Below are 7,711 nucleotides of genomic sequence, written 5' to 3' on the forward strand. Positions count from 1 at the left end.
CTCAAGGCATCTGCTTGATGAACAATCTAGGTACTGTTATCATCCTGCATTTCAGATGAGAAAATCAGTGCTTAGACACTTCAGATATTTGCTCTGAATCTTCATACTCACCTACAGTTGCTGTAGATGAAGGCAAGCCTGGTCTGTGATGACCTTGAAACCCCAACTTCCAAAACTATTAACACAGTAAACCTTTGTGCTTTATAAATTATCCAGGCTCTAGAAATCAGCTAGCTATAGCAATGACAACAGCAACAAATGAATGGAGATATCAGGGATTCAAATATTCCAGTAGCACAAGTCTGGGTTAAAAGATTAGAGGGGAAGGAGTGTAGAGTTTCCTCTCTGAAGCCACGAAAGGAAAAAAAAAAAATGAGACTTGGAATTTTCAATGCAACTGCTAGGTTCTAGCCAATCAGGGAGAGCCTGAGAGCCAAGGCTCACTAGCCTGCAGGCTAGCTCTTCCAGTGTACCATCTTTTAACCATTATCGTACATGTGGATACCTGCTATAGCGATATGTTTGCAAGGTATAGAGGTTTGCTCTGTTGCTATGCATTGTAATGCTAAATCCTGAAGTTCTAGGTCTACAGGTGAATTCTCAAGTTACCAGCTTTTGTTGTACAAACCTAGTTCCTGAATTTAAAACTACTGGTTAAATAAAAATGGCCACAGCCAATTACTGGAGGGATTAGAGGTAGGAGGGTTTTCAGTTACCTGGTTGGGGGTGGCAGAAGGAAAGGAGAGGAAGAAGACAGAGGAGAAGAGAGAAGGAAACCTCTGTGAATGGAGCACATGGCCAAGAGAAACAGCAAGTATTTGTGGTGTACCCTTGGGGAGTTAGCTAGGTCAGCAGTTAGAAAAGTACAGTAGGGGCTACTCCTCAATAATTGTCAAAGCCAAATAAGCCAGACTCAGAAAGACAAACAGCACATGTTTTCTCTCACACACAGTATTCAGATTTAAAAAAATATAGACCTATGGATATGACAAGAGAGTAGAGGGGACCATCAGGAAAGGATATATTCTAAAGAGAAGCAGCAGGAAGTGACAAGGGCAGGAGATGGGAGTAAAGAAAGACAGGTACCAAGCACACACACACACACACACACACACACACATACACACTCACACACCCCTTATCATCACGTGCCCCTCCCATACCCTGCTCAGGTGCTTAGAGCAACTGTCAGAGGTTTTGACAGCCAAAGCCAAGTGGGGCCACCTCTGGCCCTCATGGATGACCATCATGAGATCTGTAGAACTCACAAGGTTCTACATCTACGTTGTAGATGCCATTGGGGTTGGGTCATGGCCGTCTCTCCCACAGTGTTGCATGTTCTGCAGTTGGTGGCAGGTCCCCCTGTCCTGCTTTGCTAGGTATACATGCTTCCTCTGAAAGCTCTTGGAACCTGCCCCAGGTGCCCCCAAGAGGTGTCCAAATAAATCATGACTGGATTGGGGCTGCAGTGTATCATCAACAACAACCTACTTCTGTCACTGGCACTGTGTCCTCCAGCTGCAGACCATACGGCCCTGACTTCCAGTGTCACCACTACCACCACCACCACCACCACCACCACCACCACCACCGTCATCATCATCATCATTATCTTCTGCTGCTGCTGCTGCTTCTTCTTCTTTTGGAAATCCCTCTCTTTGGCATACTCTGACCTTGGGACCATTGTAGAGTCTATGACCCGATCTTTATATTATTCTAAAAAGGTGGGAAATTCAGAGTGGAGTCTCAAACTAAAGCAAGTTAGGCTGTGGTGACAAAGCAGGTACAGAAAGCAGCAGCAGCATGAGGCACCAAGGCAAGGTGTGTGTGTGTGTGTGTGTGTCTGTGTGTCTGTGTGTCTGTGTGTGTCTGTGTCTGTGGTAGGCAGGGAGGGATGAAAGTGCTCAGTTCACTGTGTGTGTGTGTGTGTCTGTGTGTGTCTGTGGTAGGCAGGGAGGGATGAAAGTGCTCAGTTCACTGTGTGTGTGTGTGTGTTGTGCAATGCATATGGGTGCACTTACCATTTACATATGTAGAGACCAGAGGCTGAAGTTAGGAGCCTTCCTTATCATTTACTACATCATCATAATGATGGTGAATCTTACTGTTAGCCCTGGTTATTCTGGAACTCACTGTAGACCAGGCTGGCTTCAAACTTACAGAGCTCTGCCTGCCTCTGCCTCTGCTCTGCCTCTGCCTCTGCCTCTGCCTCTGCCTCTGCCTCTGCCTCTGCCTCTGCCTCTGCCTCTGCCTCTGCCTCTGCCTCTGCCTCTGCCTCTGCCTCTGCCTCTGCTTCTGCCTCTGGAGTGCTGGGATTAGGGCATGTGCCTCTCCACCCCTCTACTACCTTACTTTTGAGGCAGTCACTGAAACTGAAGTGTATTGATTGGTAGGTGGGCTGGTCAGTGAGCCATGGCATTCTCCTGGCCCCAAACCCCTAGTGCTGCTGGGCTTATGGACATTCACATGATGCCCAGTTCTTTACAAGGATGCTGGAGATTCAAACTCAAGTTCTTGGACTTGCACAGTCCTCCTCTTCTGGTTTGTTTGTTTGTTTGTTTGTTTGTTTTTTGTTTTTTTCATTTTAACCCATCCCATAGGATGCTGCCGCCCACACTCAGGGTAGGTTCTCTTGGTTAAACCTCTCTGGCAACGTCCTGACAGACACACTGACAGGTGTCTCCTAAGTGATTTTTCACCCAGTAACACTGACAGTGACTTCAGCATAGCAGCCTGCAAATGCTAGGAGTGAAGTACAGCTGTTGGCAGCCCCGAGCAGCTGGAAGCCTCGCAGCTCTTCCCATGCCTGCCCTGGAGTCCGTCCTGTGTGCTTGGCGAGCTCTGCCCAGGACATAGTTCCTGGATGCTGCCGATCTGTGTCTGTCCTGCCTTGGTCTGAGGAGAGGAAGCACAGTTGCTGCTGCTCTGGGGCTGCTGTCCTTCTGGGCATGTCCCTTTTATCTCCTGCACTCCCTTCTCCCCCTGCTCCTCCAGCTGTCCTAAGGCTGCCTGCTCCCAGAGTGGAGGGGAGGCGGGAGAGTGAGTGAGCGAGGCAGCCCAGGACCCAAGCTCCAGGCTCCAGTCTCCCCTGCCTCTCCAGGCCATGGGCCCCCTGCCAGGTAAGGGCACTGGCCAGGGCCCAATGAGGGCAGGGCAGGCCCCTTTCCTCACGGGGCCTGCTCAGAGTTCAAGGGTTCTGGAGAGATCATCCAGGCTTCCTTTAAACTGCTGCTGCAGCCGAGGCTGGAGTTTGGAGTTTGACCTGTATAGAACCTTTCTCAGCAGCAGGCAAGGAGGCAGGGCCTCTGCTGTCCTCTGCTACTCTCTGCTGCCAAGGACAGGAAATCCCAGGGGTCTCCCTTCTCACAGCCACTGCCTTCGGCCTCTGAAGTCCCCGAGACCCTCGGGCGGTAGAGCCTGCATGCTGAAGAAGGTAAGATCCCTCCGCCCTGAGACACCCACTGTCTGAACTGGGAAGCTCCTTGGCTGTGAGGACTGGATAACCACTCTGGCCCAGCTCCCATGTGTGAACTTCAAGCGAATCAGAGAAGTTTCGTTTGCTCCTGGCCTACAGAGTGTGGTTTGGGGAGGGGGCGGGGTGTCCACTGCTGACAGCATAGGCCAGGGGTCTCAGCTCTTCTATTCAGGAACATTGAAGGACAGAAGCTTCAGGTTCTTTATCTGTCAGAGGAGAATTTGGAGGTCAGCCTGACCCGGCCCTCAGGTGTGGCCGAGGAGAGTCTGCAGAGCTAAGGAAGGGAAAAGCTGCGCTGGTCCCAGGAAGCTGGAGGGCTATACTGCTGCTGTTAACTAGCAAGGCAAAGCCATACACTACCTGCACAGCCCACCAACTGGATCTCTTCCAACTGCACAACTGCTAGGGCGGGTGGGTAAACAAACATCTCCTAAGGCCATTGAACTACTTGCTCAAGGTGGCACAGAGAACAGGGCAGAGCTGAGATCCAGCCCCCATGGCTGTGAGCTGGTCAGCTCTGGAGGATGGCTGATGGACGATTCTGGAACTCTGCATTTCACAAATGTTGCTGCCCTTGTTGATATGAAAGGCCAGGTGGGATCTACGTCCATTGGCATCTAAAGAATGAGGAGGGCTTTGTGAAACTGGGTGAAAGCGTATCGGATAGGGATGGAAGTCAAGGACCCTGAGCTCATAGCTAGCTTTCAAAGAATGGACAGAAGCAAGCAAATGATTTGATTTGTGTTCAGATTCCTCTTTGGCTCTCATAGCAGGGAGAAATGGAAAGGAATCTAAAGAAGCAGCAGGCAGGAAGAGAGTAGCTCCTTGCTCTGGGCTGGACGTGAGTGAAGGTGATCAGTTAGGATGAAGGTGACTTAAGGAACATGGACAGGTTCCAGGTATGCTTTGGAAGTAGAGGAAAGTAGAACTGCAGATGAATAGATTTGGGGAACAGAGAAAGACACCATCAATTATTTGATGAATGCTTGTATGCTAATGACATCTTTGGTTCTTAGAAATAGTGCTTGGCACACTAAGATGCTCAGATATTGCATGTTGGATGTCTGGCTGGATATATGGATAAATGGATGGATGGATGGATGGATGGATGGACAGATGGATGGTCAGATGGATTTGGGTAGGTAAATACATTGAAGGATGGATGGGTAAACAGATGGATATATGGATTACAGATGGATGGGTAGATGGATAAATGGAGGAATGGATGGATTCTTGGGTGGGTAGACACATGGAAAGATGGATGAATAAACCAGCAGATAGCTGGGTATGTGGGTAGATGTGACTTAAGGATGCTTTGGGCTTCAGTTAGTGACATGGCCAGAGTGTCAGAGGCACCTGGCTTCTGCTGAAGAGCTTGATCTCTGGCCTGTACTTGCTAATTTTGGATATCTGTGGGCATCTGTGTGAAATGCCATGTTGGCATTTGAATGAACATGTCTGGGTTAAACAGATGATCTTGTGACTCCTGCTCTCTGGTATTTTGGGACAGGGCCATTCCTGAATGGGATAGGTGGATGGAGAAGACTCATCTAGTTCTCCAGTACTCCCATCTCTTACCCCTGTGGCCCATTAGGGAAAATTGCCTTGCTCTCCCATACTTTGAAATTCTTCCCTCACCACTAGAACTGTGGGTTGTTTTTTTTTTTTTTTTCTTTTCTAATGAGCTGGGATGAGTCTGTCCATCAGCCTTTTTCCTTAAGATTTATTTATTTTATGTATATGAGTATACTGTCTTCATGTACAACAGAAAGGGGCATCAGATTCCATTACAGATGGTAGTAAGCCACCATGTGGTTGCTGGGAATTGAACTTAGGTCCTCTGGAAGAGCAATCAGTGCTCTTAACCACTGAGCCATCTCTCCAGCCTCCATCAGCCCTTTTCTTTTTTTTCTTTTTTCTTTTTTTTTTTTTTGTTTTTCAAGACAGGGTTTCTCTGTATAGCTCTGGTTGTCCTGGAACTCACTCTGTAGACCAGGCTGGCCTCGAACTCAGAAATCCGCCTGCCTCTGCCTCCCAAGTGCTGGGATTAAAGGTGTGCGCCACCACCGCCCGGCCTATCAGCAGTTTTCTATTCCAAGCATCAGAGGGTGGTGAGCTCCTTCTTTTGGCACTCCTAGGCCCTCTCAGTTTTCCTTCCTCTGCAGTGGACCCTCTCTCCCTAGCTAGGCTGGTCCACCACCAGTCTCCTTAGACCAGGCCAAACACAAGGCCAGTTTGTGGCCCTGAAGTGGCAGGTTCCTGCTGAGGCACAGGAAGGAGGGTGTGAGTGGCTACAGCTCAAAGCTTGGTGTCACTTCTGGGCTTCTGTCAAAGGTTTTATCTAGTATCTAGCTCGTGGTGGGTAGAAGTCAGAGAGCTGAACCTGGGCTGGGGCCTAGTTCAGTCTTTTACCAGCGGTACTTTCCTGTTAAGTGGAGGTTACTAGAGGCCTGACCTTGTAATGCTGAGTTGCAAATGAGATTCACTTGCAAGCATCCAGGTCTCCCTGGCCATGAAGTCCATACTCCTTTCTTTCTCCCCCACTGCTTTTATTTGAAGGACGTGAACATGTCAAGCACCCTGTTCCAAACCATGTGACCCAGCTCACTCGTTCACTGGGGTGGCCACCTGACTGTCATTCCCATTTTAGAGATGGGGAAACAGCCTGGGAGACGTTATTGCTCCAGATCACAGGTAGAGGAAACAGGTGAGATCTGAGCCAGTGTGCGGAGGTTCTGAAGTCTGCCCGGTTGGTTTACAACCATACATCTATTTCCCAGGGAGTCTTTTGCCCATCGTTAAAATTTATAATTAGATAGTAGTTGTCATTTTCTACTGGTGCAAGGGAACCACTTCCTGCCTCCCCACATGTTTGTTTTTGTTTTTTCCTTCTTCCTGGGAAACTTGCCAGTGTCTTGGCAGAAGCATCAAATTTGACACTTCGTGTTGGGAGTGTCTAACATACACAGGAAGGCTGCGAGCAGTGGGATGTGGGTAACACTTCTTTTTCACCCCTTGTGGAAAGTTTGGAGCACACATAAGTTGTAAAGAATAGACTCTCATCAGCAGGCGCACCCACAGGAGCCAGACTGAGACCAAAAAACAAAACCAAACCAAACCCTGAGGACTATAGTTGGCCACAGGTGGCTCTGATTTAGCTTGCTTTCCTGGGTTGGTTTTGTTTGCCCTTGCACTGTGGTGTGGAAAATTTTCACATCTCCCTTAGCACAATCGTTCTGTAAAAGGCCAGAAGGGAAGGATGAGGGCTGTCCCTGCTTGACTGAGCTTCCTTTTGTGTTCTGGCCACTAGGCAACCTCAAGGGCAGCCTGTTCTGCTTGCATAGAAAGCCTTTGTCAGGACTGGCTGCCCTCACCCCACCCCTCCGGAAGGGAGCAGGCAGGGGCTTTGAGAAGGGGATTGCAGGGCCCACCCATCACTTGGCTCTCGGAGGCAGGCTGGGTTCAAATAATCATGGTGCTCTGTGCAAAAGGCACTGAATGGAGCTCATTTCGTTTGGTTGTTCTGGGCAGCCACGGCATGGCAAGGGCCTGGGGTGAAAATCACAAGAATGGGAGGAAGGCTGCCTCCCTAAATGTGGCGAGCTTGGCACACAGCTAGTGCCTAATAGGTACTTGCTCAACTGAGTCCTCAAAGTCAGATAGAGTTGACTATGTAGAACCTGGCACACAGAGGATAACTAATGAAATGTTCCTTTGGACTGCCAGGGCCTAACACAGAGCCTGGCACACAGCTGTCACCTACTAAATGTCTTACTGAGGAGCTGGAGAGATGGCTCAGTGGTTAAGAGCCCTTGGCTGCTCTTCTGGAGGCTTTGGGTTCAGTTTTTGGTACCACACGGTGTCTCATACCATCCTATAAGTGGTGCCAGAGCATCCAGTGCTCTCTCCTGAGCTCATGCACACATGTGGTACACATGTGCACATGCATATATCCAGGCACATGCATGTAAAAAAAATAAACACAACATTTTAAATGTCCTACTGCATGTCCAGGACATAACATAGAACCTGCCACATAGATGGTGCCTAACAAATACTTTACGGAGTCCTAAGTCCCCACACAAATCTGACCTGTGGTGTATAAAAAAGCAGTCAAAGGGAGGAAAAGAGAGACAAGAGAGGGGCCGGGCGGTGGTGGCATACGCCCTTAATCCCAGCACTTGGGAGGCAGAGGCAGGCAGATTTCTGAGTTCGAGGCTAGCCTGGTCTACACAG

At 49.2% G+C, this 7,711-nt stretch overlaps 1 protein-coding gene across 1 annotated transcript in view; it reads left to right on the top strand.

Moving 5' to 3' along the window:
• Nucleotides 1-3,248: 3,248 nt before the first annotated feature.
• Slc5a11 (solute carrier family 5 member 11) overlaps nt 3,249-7,711 on the top strand; it is a 65,342-nt gene continuing 60,879 nt past the window's right edge. The window contains exon 1 of the mRNA XM_031384608.1: nt 3,249-3,433. The gene's annotated coding sequence lies outside the window, so the exon portion shown is untranslated. The remainder of the gene's footprint in view (nt 3,434-7,711) is intronic.

The sequence above is a fragment of the Mastomys coucha genome, unplaced genomic scaffold, assembly GCF_008632895.1.
Source record: "Mastomys coucha isolate ucsf_1 unplaced genomic scaffold, UCSF_Mcou_1 pScaffold21, whole genome shotgun sequence".
NCBI classification, from domain to species: Eukaryota; Metazoa; Chordata; class Mammalia; order Rodentia; family Muridae; genus Mastomys; species Mastomys coucha.